At 43.4% G+C, this 16,727-nt stretch overlaps 1 protein-coding gene across 1 annotated transcript in view; it reads right to left on the reverse strand.

The window, feature by feature from the left end:
• Nucleotides 1-6,396: 6,396 nt before the first annotated feature.
• The window catches only part of LINGO1 (leucine rich repeat and Ig domain containing 1), a 245,622-nt gene continuing 235,291 nt past the window's right edge, over nt 6,397-16,727 (reverse strand). The window contains exon 4 of the transcript XR_016509751.1: nt 6,397-6,455. The gene's annotated coding sequence lies outside the window, so the exon portion shown is untranslated. The remainder of the gene's footprint in view (nt 6,456-16,727) is intronic.

Genomic DNA, 16,727 nt, shown 5'->3' on the forward strand with positions numbered 1-16,727 from the left:
CAGACAGGGCCGGCCTTGGGTTTTAACAGATCAGCCTGGCTACTGTGGGGAGGTGAGGCCAGTGAAAGAGGGCAGCTTGCAATAGTCCTGGTGAGTAAGAGCCCCGTGAAATAACATGGAAACACCAGTGAAGATTGCTGGCAGGGAGATGGTTTTAATTACTTTCAAAAGGCTTCTGGAAACATTGAGAAAGTCTTTGGTCGGGAGTGGTATGCCTTCAGTACCTCTAACTCTTGCAAACTTCCTCCCCTAAAACCCCAAATGACAAGCCTCAGACTCAAGGACTCCTGGCTTCTGTGCCTAGTTAATATTTTAGAATGTGGTTTTTGTTTTTTATTGTATTTGGTTTTACACTTACTTTCTATTTGTGAACATGAGACTCAATTTCCTCTTATGTTACTCACAGAGATGTTTCTTTTAAAATGAACTTGTCTAACTTAACTAAAAAGGTCAATTGGCTTAGAAAATATTAGCAGAGTGTGCTCTGGCTGGCACGGCTCAGTTGGATGGACAAACATCCTGTAACTGAAAGGTTGCAGGTTCGATCCCTGGTCTGGGCATCTATGGGAGGCAACCAATCGATGTTTCTCTCTTGCGTCCATGTTTCTCTTTCTCTTCCTCTCTCCCTTCCTGTCTCTCTCTAAAAAAAAAAAAGCAGTAAAAATAATGTCCTCAGGTGAGGTAAAAAATATGTATGTGAAGGTAGATAAAAAAAAAACCCCAGAATTTATTTATAAAAAATTGTGTATTTATTCTTACATGTTTAAATTTCAGTCATCTTCAAAGTGCTCTTCATTTGATGCAATACACCTATCGCGATGTATTTTCCACTGCTCAATACAGTTTGTGGACTTGTTGATTTTGATGCCCTTTAGTGCTTCTGAGGTCTTTTGTTTCACCTCTTTGACACTGGCAAACTGTTTCCCTTTGAGGACTTTTTTCATCTGGGGAAACAAAAATAAGTCACTTGGGGTGAGATAGGGTGAATAAGGAGGGTGAAGCATGGGGGTCTTGCCGTTTGTGGTCAAAAACTGCTGAATACTCAGTGCAGTGGGAGCAGGTGTGCTCATAAATCACCCATCATGAAATGGGCAAACGCATTGGAAGAGTTTTAAAAAAATATTCACTGAAGTCAAACGTAGCCTCTCACAACAAAGCCAGCTGGTACACTGATACAGATGGGTTCCTAGAACATTCACTTGGTGGGGGAAGCCTGTACTATAAGGGGCCTCTCCTCGAAAAGATAATTTAGATCTCCCCTCATATATTAGGAGAATAATACAGACAGCATAACTGTTCAACAAAAGTTGTGGGGTGGAACCTGAATGACTGCAATTTGAGAATTCCCTCTCTAAGTAACAGGAGAGCTTGTTTCAGCTGTGCACTACCCGCACCCTCCCAGATACTGACATGCGAGGCCTGACGGCTCTCAGCAATGTCTCCACTAACCAACCCTACTCTCTCAAGCCTCGTCCCATCCTGCTCTGGAGAGGCAAGGTGGACCGATGTGAGGTGCCATGCAGGGCAGAGATGAGTCAGGAAGCAGGGACTAAATCCTCCCATTGCCCATTTGCAACAGAGTGACAATAGCCTTTGCGAGCTCTTCCAAGGGAGGATCCTGAGAGTGGTGCAGAAGGCTTTGGTGTGAGGCTTGCAGGACCTGATGGAAAAGGCTGAGGAGGACTTTTAGTCACCATCATGGTCACCCCACCCCACCCTGCATCTTCTTGTCATATTTTCTTAGCCTTCTCTTTAATCCCAGTTTGCCCTTTCTTCACAGGTGGCCTTAAAGGTTGGCAGGAACTAGAAGGGAGGTACATTCAGAGAGGAGTGTCCTGTGGGGACGTTGCTAGGAAAGAGGTTTGTTTAGGCCCCAGCACACCTGTCTTTTGGTCTAATCTAGAGAGGCAGGTCTAGAGCGCCACACTCTCAGGTTGGCTGGAGCCCTCTCACCCTGCAGAATTATTATCACAGCTGGGTTCCCATGTGGCCATTCTCCTGCTCTGCACTTGCACTTGGTCACTATGGCCTAAAGATTAGGACTCAGAATGACCATGCTGAATACCTCCTATGCCCCAAGCAAGATTCTGGTGCTTCTAAAGATCTCATCCTTTTTCAAAGACTCTGCCAGGATTCCAAAGCTGTTCTGGCATCTCCAGCAGAGTTTTGGCTAGAGAAGGTCAACTCGGTCCGGCTAAACCGCTGCTGCCTGCCTGCCCTTGCTGTCCTGGTTGTTTTCCTGGGGCCTCGCCCCTCCCTCATGGTCGAAGTCCCAGTTTGGTGCCCAGGTTCTGGTCCTACATTCCTTGATCAGTTCCACCCAAGATGTCCGCATCCAGGAAGGACCAGCAAGACAGAGGACATGTATTCTGTCCATCTGCCTTTATTTGGCACTTAGGCCACCCAACCTCCTGCACAGGTACATCCCCTTTGGCTCCTATCCACCTGTGTGAGTTCCCCCTACACCTATATCTCCAGCCAGGACATTCTGGCCTTAGCTCTGCCATCAGCTTACTATATTAATCAGGGGTGTAAGGAGTGGGGATGGACATTAGATAGATGTCCCAGCTCAGAAACTCCAGGATTGGCTGTCCTGGCCTCAACCACTTTGTTTCTTCACCTGAACTCTTCCCCAGGCTCAGCAGCCCCAGCCTCTCCAAACTCTCCCCTGATGCCTCATGGGGTCCTCACCACTTGTTTACTCAAGGGCTGGGGTCATCTCAGCTAGTTATTGAGGTCACATATGGATCCCCAGAGGGGCTTCCTATTCAGATTTTGTCACATAGGTTGGGAAGAGCATATTGTTCCTTCGCAGACCTAGAATTTGATCTATGAGTCTGGGTTGGTGGGGAACAGAGGGTCTGAGAAATTGCGCTGCCAGCTGTGCTCTCTTTTCTCTTGAAGAGATGGGCACCTCGGTTGCTAGTTTCTTCTGGAGGGCTGACTGAAGAAGTTCACTGCTCTCAAGACCTCTCCCTCTGGGAGAGCTGGGGGACTGGGTGTCAGATTTCTGGGTTGTTCTGGGGCAGCCCTGCCTGGATGTCAGGAATGACAGAGAGAATGCCCAGGAGCCTTCCTGCCCTAAGGAACTGGAGCGCAGTAAGATTCAAGCCCAAAGCCCAAAAGGATAGGCAGTGGGGTTATGGGATGCGGAGGGGAGAAGACAGAAAACCCAGGAAGGAAGTGTGGCAGCTGGAGTCTGAGCAGCAACAGAATTTTACCAGAACACTCCAGATCACCAGGGTCAAGAGTTTAGACATCTACAAAAGTGCGAGGGCATGCAAAGGAAATAGGTTCCAGCTATGGTTCATCTGCATGGATGAACCTGGATGGCCCTGGGTCAGGGCAAATCAGTTCAGACAAAGTTCTGCCCACAACAGGGACAGCTGGGGTAAAGGGAAGCCAGGCAGCACCTTAGTCCAACTCAGTTAAGAGCTCTCCAAATAAAATGCTTCTAAGGGAGTGATGTTCTACACTTCAGTTTTGAACATTTTTACAACTAGAAGAATCTAAGTTGTGACAGTAATTTTAAAGAGTGAAAGATTCCAAGAACAGATTCCAAGAGTTCAAGATGTGAGGCTTTCCAACACTTGAGGTCCCAGAGTCCCCACCTTGCTGGTACGTGTCTGGGGAACTATCCTTTCTGGGGTGGAGTCAGGGTATGGGGGTCACTGCAAATGTTTATGGTTGAGTCAGGGCATGGGGCTAGAGGGGATCTATGTGGTTTTGAGAATTATAGCCCAAACCATGAGCCAGGCTCCTGAGGGCCTTGTCAGACTCAACCGTAACACCGGGAAATGCTAAAAGGCAGACATGACCCAAAGGCCACTCAGGAGGTTCCCATGGGAATTGGATTTGAAGTATGCATATTATGCTTTAGAGCTTGCTCTGCTTTCTTATCTCTTAGTTAACTATAAACTGTGTATAGCTAAAAATGTATAAAGCCTTGCACCTAATGTCAGTATGGCGTCAGGATGTTTAACAGACCCTGACAGAGACTGGTCACTGTGGTCTTTACATTGATTTCTGTAATCAGTAAGTGTCAACTGTAACCCAAGCATCTAAAGCTTATTGATGATTCATAAGTCTTGACCTTGTACCTCCCGAATCCCCTCCTCAATAAAAGGGACCAGGAGAAAGCTTTCAACGCTCTTCTCCACTAGTGAGATTTGTCACCTCTCCTTCCTCCAGACAAAATACATTGTCCTGGGTGAATTTGTTCTCTCTTCCATGATCCTGAAACCTCTGCTGGACAAGGAGTTTCCCACCGAGGCAGGGCATTGGAGGCAGTCTGCCTCAGGGGTCACCATGTTACGGCTACATAGGCGAGATTGAACACTCTGAAGCGGTGTATAAAGTAAGCAAAGGATTTTTAATAATGGCCAGGAGTTGGGCAGACCCTGAGCCAGGTCTCTAACATGCTCCAACCTACAATGGAGTCTAAACGCTGGGTTTTTATACTGGTGCAGTCTCTTTGTTTCTTCTTTGGCGGGAAACAGCCTTAGGAAGAGGGGGCTGTGCAGGACTGCAGGAGTGTCTTGGCAGTAACAGAAACAGAAATTCACAAGGCTATAAGGTTATCTCTGGTGGCGGCATAACTCTTCAGCCAGGGACGAACTCCCTGTGAAGCAATTTATTTTCAAAGGGCTAGACATTCTGCAAAGCACAACCTTTACAAATGTTATAAACCAGACACAAGCAAGCAAATGGGAGGTGATAGAGGCTGAAGTCCTTTTAGCTTGTAAATCGCTAATTGCTATAAACACTCCTTCTTACATTCCTTTTTCCAAGGCCTTTTAGCAAGTCCTTGCTACTTCTTACAAAGAACATTTAAAGCCCTTACATACTTACATATTGAAACTTTTTACAGGGACTATTTGGTGCCCCTACAACCACAGGTATTTATGGTATGGCTTTGAACTTCCAATATTCTGACGGCCAAGCATTGATTTGTTTGGGCAACATGGCCTCTGTTTTCTCAAGGGATAGGGCCATTCTTCTGCTGGAGAACCAGCCATGGGGTTGTTCTCTCTAAGAGAGATTATAGCAGCAGCATGGCTGCCACGAGGAATGAAGACCAGCTCAGAATGCAAAAGGGGAAGGGGCAGGAAATGAGATGGGCCTGGCTCTGGGGACCACCTACTGTCTGCTCACCTGGATCTGGGGCTCTCAACTCCTTTGGGAAGACAGGGCTCTCTTTTCTCCATCCCCAGGGTACCCTGAGTCTCAGAGTGGCAGCTGCTGAGGGTGAGAGGTAAACAAAGGATGGGGTTAGGTCTGAATCTGGTTTCTCTTTTCTGGTAATGTTCTCCACTTCCCTTACCTGTCTAGAGCCCCAGGTCCAATTTCCCAGGGCCTGGCTCCTTTCCTCCCTCTCCTCAGGTAACCCCTGCGGTGGGTAATGTGCCTGCTACCTTACCTTCCTGAGATGTTCCTCCCACAGGTCTCCTTGTTTGAGTGAGTTCAAACAAGGAATCCCATAGTCTCTTTTCTCACAGAATCTTAACTGAACATAGGATGTGACTGTCCAAGGCTACACTGTCCAAAATGGGAGTCACCAATCACATGTGACCACTGAGCTATTGAGATGTGGTTCATCTGAATTGAGATGAGCTATAAGTGGGAAATACACACTGGATTTCAGAGACATAGAATAATAAAAGAATGTTCAACAGCTCGATACTTTTAAATACTGATTACATGTTGAAATGATATTACAGATGCATTGGGTTACATATATTTTAAAATTCATTTCACCTGTTTCTTTTTTTAAAAAAAGATTTAATGTATTTATTTTTAGAGAGAGAGAAAGGGAGGGAGGAAGAGAGGGGAGAAACATCACTGTGTGGTTGCTTCTCACACACCCCCAACTGGGGACCTGACCAGCAACCCAGGCATGTGTCCTGACTGGGAATTGAACCAGTAACCCAGGCAGACACTCAATCCATTGAGCCACACCAGTCAGAGCTGCTTCTTTTTTTATTTTTTATTTATTTATTTATTTTAAAGTATATTTTATTGATTATATTGTTACAATAGTTCCAATTTTTTCCCCTTTGCTCCCCTCCACCCAGCACCCCCCTTCCCCGACAATCCCCTCCCCAAGTCCATGCCCATGGCTCACCCTTTCATATATTCTTCTTCTTTTTAAAAAAAAAAATTAATTAGTTAAATATTTTAACAATAAAAAATAACAATCCCTCCCTCTCAGACTTAAGACCCTTTACAATCTTATAAAGGACAATGGACGAAGGTCTCGAGCTCCTCTAGCTGCTTCAAGCTGGACATGGTCATCGTCCTACCTACCCTTGGGTCAAGAAATCCCTAATAAGAGTAGGGGTGTGGAGGGGAGGGTGGCCTTCCCACAAGGGGAAGGATCGTGCAGACTCCAGGTTGGTTGGCTGTCTCTGGACAATGGCATGCTTGGTTTAACAGGCTGGCATCCTTGTTGTATTCTGTGGGCAACAGGGTTAAAGGACATCATTCAATCCGTAACCACTAGATGACAAAAGACAGGTATTAGTTTTTCAATGTCCCACATTAGGGAAAAGAAGGGCTTCTTTGGAGGAAGGTATGCCAGGTACATCTCACCTGTCCAAAACCCTTTTTCCCATTATACTTAGTTTGGACTGAGGGAAATATTTTAGGTTTCCCCCCTCTCAGGCCTCTGGGCTCTTTCTGTCCAAGCCATTAGGATAGAAAAGAGAAACCAGTTTTAAAGCGAAGCCCACAGACCACCCCGTTCTTCACCAACCCAGCCACTTAGTTCAGCCAAACCATTGAGTCTCAGGAGGCAGCAATGCAGACAGGATTAAGTGAGGCCTATACATACAGACAATCACTCAGGTAATGAGATCGTAGGCTTATGCCCTTTGAAAACAGAAAACACATGTTAATTTATGTAACATAACCCACATACAAGTCTCTAAATCTGTAGGACTGTCTTATCGGAAAGACATCCAGTTGCAAGGCATTTGACATTCTTCTCGCCTGTAAATTAAACATCTTTGATAATGCCACAGACATAGTTTAACTTTCAAATGAAAACAAATTTTAAATGAAAAGAAACTTTAAAGATGGTTAGCTGCCCTACTTTATAGTCTACCACTGGGCATTGTGATCTTCCTTGAATCTTGATTTTTCTCCCTAAGATTACCCTCCTTGTCATTAAAGGGACTGCATTAAGTTAATTTTTAATTTATCCTGTTCATTTGCATAAACACAACAAGAGCAGCAAATGATCACTTATGATCTTTAGTTCTGCTTTGCTGGAACTTACGCAAGGAACATTTAGGGTGACCTTCAGTCTGCCCTTCAGGGCACAGAAGTTGAGCCACATACCTGGTATTCAGCCTTGCCTGTAAACACCTGTCTTTTCCAGGTTCTCCTGGTTTTCCATTGTGCCTTAAGGTCCCTTCTAGCCATCTTTCAGGAAAACAACCTTCGTTCCTTCCCTGGAAAGATTGCTATGGACTGCTCATCCATCCAAGGTACCAGGTCTTTTATGTCATGGACTTTTATTACCTTTGAAAGTCAGTCCCAGTTGCTCAGGGCTTTTTGGTAACAACCAAAGTCCAATCATGTCTCCTTTAGGCATGACATTCCAATCAAAGTCTTAGTCAAAAAATCGTTATTAACAACTGGTCTTATTAGTTTTATGCAAAGAAACTTAGGTCATTACTTACTTCTTTAGAATGCCAAATTCTGGAGGGATCAGATAGGGAGAAAATATATACAGTGTGAAGGAAAATCCTTGTCCTTCTAATATTCACTGAACTTGCATTTCTATTCTTTATATTTTTATTTTTCCATCCACTAAATTTTTTTCTGTTTGTTTGTTTTTCCATTACAGTTGTCTCACTTTTTCCCCCCTCTTGCTTCTCTGCACCCTGTCCCTCCCTTCTCCCACATTCAGTCCCCACCCAGTTGTCCATGTCCATGGGTCATTTATACATGCTCTTTGACTAGACCCTTCCCCTTCTTACCACTTCTCTCCCTCCCATCTCCCCCTTTGTTACTGTTAGTTTATTCCTCGTTTACATACCTCTGGTTCAATTTTGCTCATTTGTTTGTGTTGTTCATTAGTTTCCTTTAACAGGTGATAGCATAAGGTAATTTTCTTTTGTTGCCTGACTTATTTCGCTAAGCATAATTCTCTCTAGTTCCAATCATGTTGTTGCAAATGGTAGAAGTTCCTTCTTTCTTTCAGTACTTATTCATTGTCATTTTCCCCCTTTGTACTCATGTTCCTCTCTGTCTCTCTCTGTTTCTTCATCTTCTTAAAGCAGACCCTTTAGCATCTCTTGCAATACTGGTTTGGTGGAGATGTATTCTTTTAACCTTCCTTTGTCTTGGAAACTCCTTATTTCACCTTCCATTTTGAATGAGAGACTTGCTGGATAGAGTATTCTTGGTTGTAGGCCTTTGTTTTTCATTACTTGGAATATATTTTGCCATTCCCTTCTGGCTTGTAGTGTTTCTGCTGAGAAATCTGATGATAGCCTTATTGGAGCTCCCTTGTATGTTATTAGTTGTTTCTCTCTTGCTGTTTTTAGGATTCTCTCTTTGTCTTTGAATGTTGGCATTTTAATTATGATGTGTCTTGAAGTGGGCCTATTGGGGTTCATCTTCATTGGGACCCTCTGTGCTTCCTGGACTTGCATGATTCTTTCTCTCTTCATGTTAGGGAAGTTTTCTGTCATTAGTTTTTCAAAGAGGTTTTCTATTTCTTGCTCTTCTTCTTCTCCTTCTGGAATTCCTATGATACGGATATTATTACGTTTCATGTTGTCCTGCAGCTGTCTTAAAGCTTCTTCAGTCTTGTTCAGCCTTTTTTCATTTTGTTGCACTGTCTGTGAGTTTTTGTCTACATTGTCCTCCAGCTCGCTGATCCGATTTTCTGCTTCCTCTAGCCTGTTTTTAATTCCTTCTACTGTGTTCTTCAATTCAGAGATCGTATTCTTCATTTCCTCCTGGCTCTTATTGATAGCTTCCATGTCCTTTTTGATGCTGGTATAATTCTCAGTAAGTTCCTTATAGTTCTTCTGGAGTTCACTGTAGTTTTTCTGGAGTTCTTTGTAGTTTCCGCTGAGCTCATTGAGCTTCTCCATGATACATGCTTTCAATTCCATATTTGATAGTTGGCTCCCCTCTATTTCATTTAGTACTCTTTCTGGGGACTCTACCTTTCCTTTCGATGGGGGGTTGTTTCTCTGTCTCCCCATTTTTGTGACTCCTATTGTTTGTTGGTGGTTCTTAGAATGATCTGCACTTCCTGGGTCTGCCCCTGGTGGCATCAGATCCTGTTCCAGTCTGGGCCTAGGCAGCCTGTTAGAGACTTCCAGGGATCTACTGCCTTTGTCTGACTCCTTTAGTTGTTAATCTATTCAATCTGTGATTAGCCGTCAGGCTTAAGGACCGTGGGTGTGGCAGCTTAATTCCTGTAGGCAGGGCTTTTGCTTCCCCTCAGGCTGACGCCACCTGGCCAGGAATGGTCTGCCTGCAGTGTGGGGATGAGTCAGCACTGGGACCCGGCCGGCCGCTTCCCCAGCTCTCCCCTCAAAGCCACCACACCAAACTCTCCCCAAGCATTTCCCGTCCTCTCTGTCTTCCCTCTGCTTGTGCCCAGGGTAAGTGGGGGCCAAAATATTTTTGTATGTGATCTGCTTAAGAGCTCTTTTTCTCCAGCTGTTTCTCTCTGGCTAGCAAGAAACCCTGTGGCTTTTCGCTTTTCTCAGCTGGATACTATTTTACTTTCCACTCTGTTGCTGTAGGCTGGGAAGTTCAGCTGGGGGTTTAGACCCTGCCCTTCTCAGGGGGAATCCCCGGCTGCTGAGCTGTTTCTCAGTCCCTTCAGCTGTCACCCGTGTGAGCCCAGCCAGCCCTTCCGCGTCTCCGCACTCCCTACCGGTCACGTTGTGATGTAGCGGCCTTTTTTGTCTCTCCGTGGTTATAAGACTTCTCTCCAGCTAGTGTTCAGTTGGTTATTCCAGATGATTTCTCCAAAATTACGTTGTAAATCCAGACTAGTTCTGGGAGGAAGTTAGTGTAGCTTCCACTTACTCCTCCGCCATCTTGTTTCTCGCTGCTTCTTTTTTTAAATGTGATTACTAGAAACTTGATATTCCATATGTGCCTTGCATTTGTGGCTCAGTATGTTTCTGTTGGCCAGTGTTGGTCTAAGGGCAGGGTTTCAGATGTCCCTGAACAGTGCTGTCTGCACAAGAAGACTGGGGACTCAAGGTGTTGATCGTGTGAGTCCCAGAAGTTTTAGCCTCCTGCCTGAGAGCTGGTTCTGTTTGTGAAGGGGCATATGAGGAGCTGTTGTGGCAGGTATGGGGTCTGTCTAGAAGGGGACTAAGGGTTCTGCTGACTCCTGGTAATGGGGGTCATAGAGTCCATGCCTTCCAAGGAGGCCCACAACAGTAAGGTCCCAACACCAGGGCCCTTAGTGCCTAAGGGGTCTGCAGAAAGCACTGTCAGTTTCAGTACTTAGCTCCACCATCAACTAGGTGGTGACACTGGGTGCTCCATGTCTCAGTTTTTTCATGTGGAATTGGTATTAGTACTTCCCTTTTGCAATTGTTTTGAGAATTAAATGGTTTTATGCATGTAAAAGAGTCAGAATAGCATATGCACATAGTAAGCACATAGTAAGCCAGTGGAGTTGGTGCCCTTGTCTGGGCATCTCAAAGGAAGGAGGAGACCGAAAGTAGGCAGATGGGGCGGGGCAGGCTTGACTCCAGGTGTGCCATGGCTTTACTCTCTTAGTTTTCCCTGTCACACAAGGGTCATTAGAACCCCGATCCTCTTGCCCCCCAGATGCCTTGCCTTCTAACCCACTAAGCTACGTGGAAGATGGGAGTTCCACTCCAGCCTGGTTGTCTGGGGAAGCTGTCCTTGAGGCTAGGTGGGGTGGGTCAGACCAGGCTGATGAAGGGCTAATAGCTAGAGAATCTAGTATCCTCTACTCTGCCAGCCCCTTAGAAAGCCTAGTCTCAACACTGCTAGAAATTCTTAAGCTGAAACTTCAGTTTAATTGCATATTGACTAAGTGAAAACAAGGCATGGGAGCTAAGGGAGTAGGCTCTGTGAGCACCTGATGGAATTTCAATCCTGCTTTGTTCTTGCCTCCTGCTCTGTTAGAGGCTTGGAGCTCTCCCTGCTGGGAGGCCAGGCTCTGCTTGAGCTTGGAGGTCATCATACACCCTGCCTGGAACAGAAGGGCAGCAGATAGCCTTTAAATGCACAGTGCTGGATTCACTTCCTTGTCCAAGCTGCCAGCACTCCTTCCATCTACCCACCACCCCCAAAACCCTGGTCAGGCCCAGAGAAGTCTTATGACTTGCTCAAGATTACACTCAAGGTCAGTGGCAGATCTGGCACTTGAACCTGGGTCTCCTGACCTGGCACCTCCCTACACAGGGCATTATTTTATGGAAGGCCCTGGGTGGATGGGGACCAGTTCTGCTCTGTCAGCCAGGTTCACCACAGCTTCACACTGAGAACTGTCTAAAACAATACTATTCAATACATGGCCAGATTCAGACCACATCACAGCACTACCCAATTAACTCCACAAAAGACATCCCCAAAGAGTGGACTCAACAGGCAACAGAGTCCCACTACAGGAATCCCACTTTGCAGGGTCAGCACCTGCACAACAGCTCATCCATTGTAGTCATAGCCAGTCAGCCTGAGTGTCAGTCCCACACACTGATGTGCCAACAGCAGTCAAGGCTCAACTAAAACAGGAGGGCATACACAACTCACACAAGGGACACCCCTGGAGCACCTGGCACTATGCTAAAACTGTGACCTACCTGATACATAGAAACACACATAGGAAGGCAGCCAAAATGAGGAGACAAAGAAACATGTCCCAACTGAAAAAAAAAAAAAAAAGAACAAAACTCCCCAAAAAGAATGAAACAAAACATAGGAAGCAATTTACTAGATGCAAAGTTCAAAACAATAATTATAAGGATGCTCAAGGGACTTAATGAGAACTTCAGCAGCATAAAAATGGACATAGAAACCATTAAAAAGAACTAGTCATAAATGAAGAATATAATATCTGAAATGAAAAATACAGTAGAAGAAATCAGTTGTAGATTAGATGAAGCAGAGCATTGAATCAGTGACTTGGAAGACAAGTTGGCAGAAAACACCCAATCAGAGCAACAAAAATAAAATAATTTTTTAAAAAGTGAATACTTTATGGGATCGCTGAAACAACAAGCATAACAACATCTGTATCATAGAGGTACCAGAAGGAGAAGAGAGAGCACAAGGAATTGAGAAACTATTTGAAGAAACAATGACTGAAAACTTTTCTAACCTGGTGAAGAAAATAGACATACAAGTCCAGGAAGCAAGAGTCCCAAAAAGATAAACCCAAGAGTTTCATACAAAGGCACATTATCATTAAAATGCAAAGGTTAAAGACAATGAGAGAATCTTAAAAGCAGCAAGGAAAAGACACTTGGAACCTAAAAAGGAGTTCCCATAGATCTGTCTACTGAGACATTTCAGACCAGAAGAACTGGCAAAAAGTATTCAAGATTATGAAAGACAAGGACCTAAAACCAACACTATTCCATTCAACAAGGCTAACATTTAAAACCAAGAAAAAACAAAACAAAACAAAACAAAAACAAAACGAGCTTCCCAGACAAGAAAAAGCTAAATAAGTTCATCACCAACAAAAGAGTGTTATAAGAAATGTTAAGTCCTGGCCAGGTACCTCAGTTAGTTAGAGCATCATCTTGATATGTCAAGGTTTGGATTCAATCCCTGGTCAGGGTTTATACAAGAATCAACCAAGTGGCACAACAAAGCATTGTTTCTCTCTCTTTATTTCTCTCTCTCCCCCCTCCCTTTTCTTCTCCTCCTCCTTCTTCTTCTCCTTCTCCTTCTTCCCTTTAAAAAAAGAAATGTTGGCCTGGCTGCTGTGGCTCAGTTGATTGAGTGTCGGCCTGCGAACCAAGTGTCACTGGTTCGATTCCCAGTCAGGGCACATGACTAGGTTGCACATCAGGTCTCCAGGTAGGGGCGTGAGTGAGAGGCAACCACACAGTGATGTTTCTCTCCCTCTCTTTTTCCTTTCCCCTCTCTCTAAAAATAAATAAACAAACAAACAAACAAATAAATTATTTTAAAAAAGAAATATTAAAGAAACTTCAAGAAGAATAAAGAAATAAATAGAAGAACGTCGTAATGTAAATAATAAAGTGGCAGTATATATGTACCTATCAATAATCACTTTAAGTGTAAATGAATCAGATGTTCCAATCAAAAGACAGAGTAGCTGAATAGATAAAAAAAAGAGATCTCTTGCTGTCTACAAGAAATCCACTTCAGAGTAAAAGATACACACAGCCCTGGCTAGGGAGCATTATCCTGTACACCAAAAGGTTAAAGGTTCAATTCCTGATCAAGATGTATACCTAGGTTATGGGTTTGATCTCCAGTCAGGGCATGTATAGGAGGTAACTGATTGATGTTTCTCTCTCACACCAATGTTTCTCCCTCTCCCTTCCTCTCTCCCTTCCTCTCTCTCTAAAATTTAATAAACATATCAAGTGAGGATAAGTAAATAAATAAATAAATAAATATATGATACACATAGACTGAAAGTAAATGGATGAAAAAGGATATATCATGCAGATGAAAATTTTTAAAAATCTGGGGTAGCAATACTTAGACAAAATAGACTTCAAAGCAAAGGCTATAATAAAGAGACAAAGAAGAACATTACATAATGATAAAGAGATCAATCCAACAGGAGGATATAACCCTTGTAAATACTTATAAACTGAATGTAGGAGCACCTAACTATATAAAGCAAACATTGATGGACATAAACAAAGAAATAGACACTAATACAGTCAGAGTAGAGAACTTTAACAGCTCACTGGCATCAAAGGATAGATCTTCCAAACAGCAAATCAACAAGGAAGCAGCAGCCTTAAACAACACGTTAGAACAGATGGGTTTTATTGAAGTTTTTTTTGAGCATTTCACCCTAAAATAGCAGAATATACATTCTCTTTAAGTGCACATGTTACATTCTCCAGGATAGGCCACATTAGGTCAGGAAACAAGTCTCAAGAAATTTAAGAAGACTGAAATCATATCAAGCATCTTCTTCCACCACAATGTTATGAAACTAGAAATCAATCATAAGAAAAAAACTGAAAAACACACAAACACAGGGAGGTTAAACAACATGTACTAAGTAAACAATGAATGGGTTAACAATGAGAGATCAAGGGTAAAAACATCTAAAGATACCTTGAGACAAAAGAAAACACAACAACCCCAAATGTATGGGACACAGAGAAAGCAGTCCCAAGAGGGAAGGAAATCCATAGCAATACAAGGCTACGTCAAGAAATAAGAAATATCTCAAATAGACACTCTACACCTGAAGAAACTAGAAAAATAACAATCAACAAAGCCCAAAATGACTTGAACGAAGGAAATAATAAAGATCAGAGCAGAAATAGCCCAAACAGTGTCTTAAAAAAATGATACAAAGGGTCAATGAAACCAAGACCTGGTTCTGATCAACAAGACTGATAAACCTTTAACCAGATTTATCAAGAAAAAGAGAGAAAGGACCTAAATAAATAAAATAAAAAATGAAAGAGGAGAAGTAACAACTGATACCACAAAAATACAAAGACTTATAAGAAAACACTACAAATAATTAAGTGCCAACAAACTGGACAACCTGAGAGAAATGGATACATTCTTAAAATATAATCTTTCAAGACTGAATCAAGAAGAAACAAAATATGAACAGACTAATTATAGTCAACAAAATTAAAGCAGTAATCAAAAAACTCTTAACATGCAAAATGTATCTTCACAGGTGAATTTTACCAAACATTCAAAAAAGTATTAGCACCCATCTTTCTCAAACTATTCCAGAAAATTCAAGAGAAGGGAGGACTCCCAAGCTCATTTTACAAGGCCAGCATTATCCTGATTTCAAAACCAGAAAAGACACTCAATAATAATAATAATAATAATAATAATAATAATAATAATAATAATAAAATAAAAGAAAAAAGTATAGGTCAATATTTCTGATGAACACAGAGGCAAAATTCTCAAAATATTAGCTAAGCAAATTCAGTAATACATTAAAAAAATTATACACCATGATCAAGTGGGATTTATCCTGGGAATGCAAGAAGATTGGTACAATATCTTCAAATCAAATTAAAATGATACACCACATGAACAAAATAAAGGATTAAAATCATATGGTCATCAATAGATGCAGAAAAAAAGCATTTGACAATATCCAGCACCCATTTATGATAAAAACTCAGCAAATTGGGAATAGAGGGAACATACCTCAATCTGATAAATGCCATATATGATAAAACCGCATTCAACATAATATTCAATGGGGAAAAGCTAAAAGCATTTTCCTTAGAACAGGAACAAGATTGGGACGTCTACTTTTACCACTCTTTAACTTAACCTAGTACTGGAATTCCTAGCCACAGATGAAAGGCATCCAAATTGGGAAGGAGAAAGAAAAACTATCATTATTCACAAATGACACTACATTGTACATTAAAAAACCCTAAGAATGCCACCCAAAAGCTGCTAGATCTAATAAATGAATTCAGTATAGTGGCAGGATACAAAAGAAATATTCAGAAATTGGTTGCAGAAGAGAAAAGATGGCGGCGGAGTAGGTAGCAGTGTTGTCTGCTTGCTCCCATATCGGAAGGACTTGGAGTACAAACACAGAGAGGAGTGAGTGAGTGTGGAATTCAGACAGCGCAAACAGGGAAGGGAGTGTGGAAGTGGTGAGAAAAAGGGCAGAAAGCTCAGCCTGAGCTCTCCAAGCAGAGTCGCCTGGCCTCCCAGCCTGGCGCCTCTGCCACACCGCACCCGAAAGGGGCAGCTGCTGACCAGCTCATTAGCTGGGGTATGCTTGGAAGCTTCCCCCTGCCATAGGCGCACCAACCAGCAAAGTCCCAGAGGAAGTCAGCAAGAAGGTTTGGTTGAAACAGCCAGAGGCATGGAAAGATAGTGAACATCCTGGACTGTGAGGAACTGTATGAACTGAGTCTAGGTGGGGACTCCCTTGGCTGACAACCCTGGGCTGACAACTTTGCACACCGGGCACTCGCACCAAGGCTCCACCAAACAAAAAAGCAGAACTGAGCCAGGGAGAGGGGCCCATATGGGAAAGCTGTGGCGGAACTGCAGACTTGGTAGGGACCCCAGGCAGGCAAGTGGCACATGCAGTTGTACAGGCAGGGACATAGGCTGGTGCTTCAGCTTGGAGACAACACAGAGATTTTTTTGAGGAGCGGAGACAGGACTCGAGGCTGGGCAGAGACTATTGGCATGCACACGCTGGCCCACCAGCAGAACAGCATTGCTAGACAAGCCTGAGGAGGGCTGAGGGTGCTGCAGGACCAGTGGGAGGGGACTCAGCTAAGTGCGGCTCACAGCAGAGGGCTGTAGCAGGCCCACAAGTGAGAGAATAGCAACCCCAGAATCAAGCTGGATCTCCTCACAGCCAGCCAGCCAGAAAAGATTTGAAACCCATGGAATCTGGCCAGGGGCGAATCCAGAAAAAGAACACAGCCCCTAAAGGTTGTACTGGATAAAAACTCTTTCTTTAATCTGTTTCCTACCTCCTCTCCTTCCTATTCTTCTTTAATTTTGTTTGTTTGTCTGTTTTGTTTATC

This window comes from Furipterus horrens, unplaced genomic scaffold, assembly GCF_987537825.1.
Source record: "Furipterus horrens unplaced genomic scaffold, mFurHor1.1.pri manual_scaffold_3, whole genome shotgun sequence".
Lineage (NCBI taxonomy): Eukaryota > Metazoa > Chordata > Mammalia > Chiroptera > Furipteridae > Furipterus > Furipterus horrens.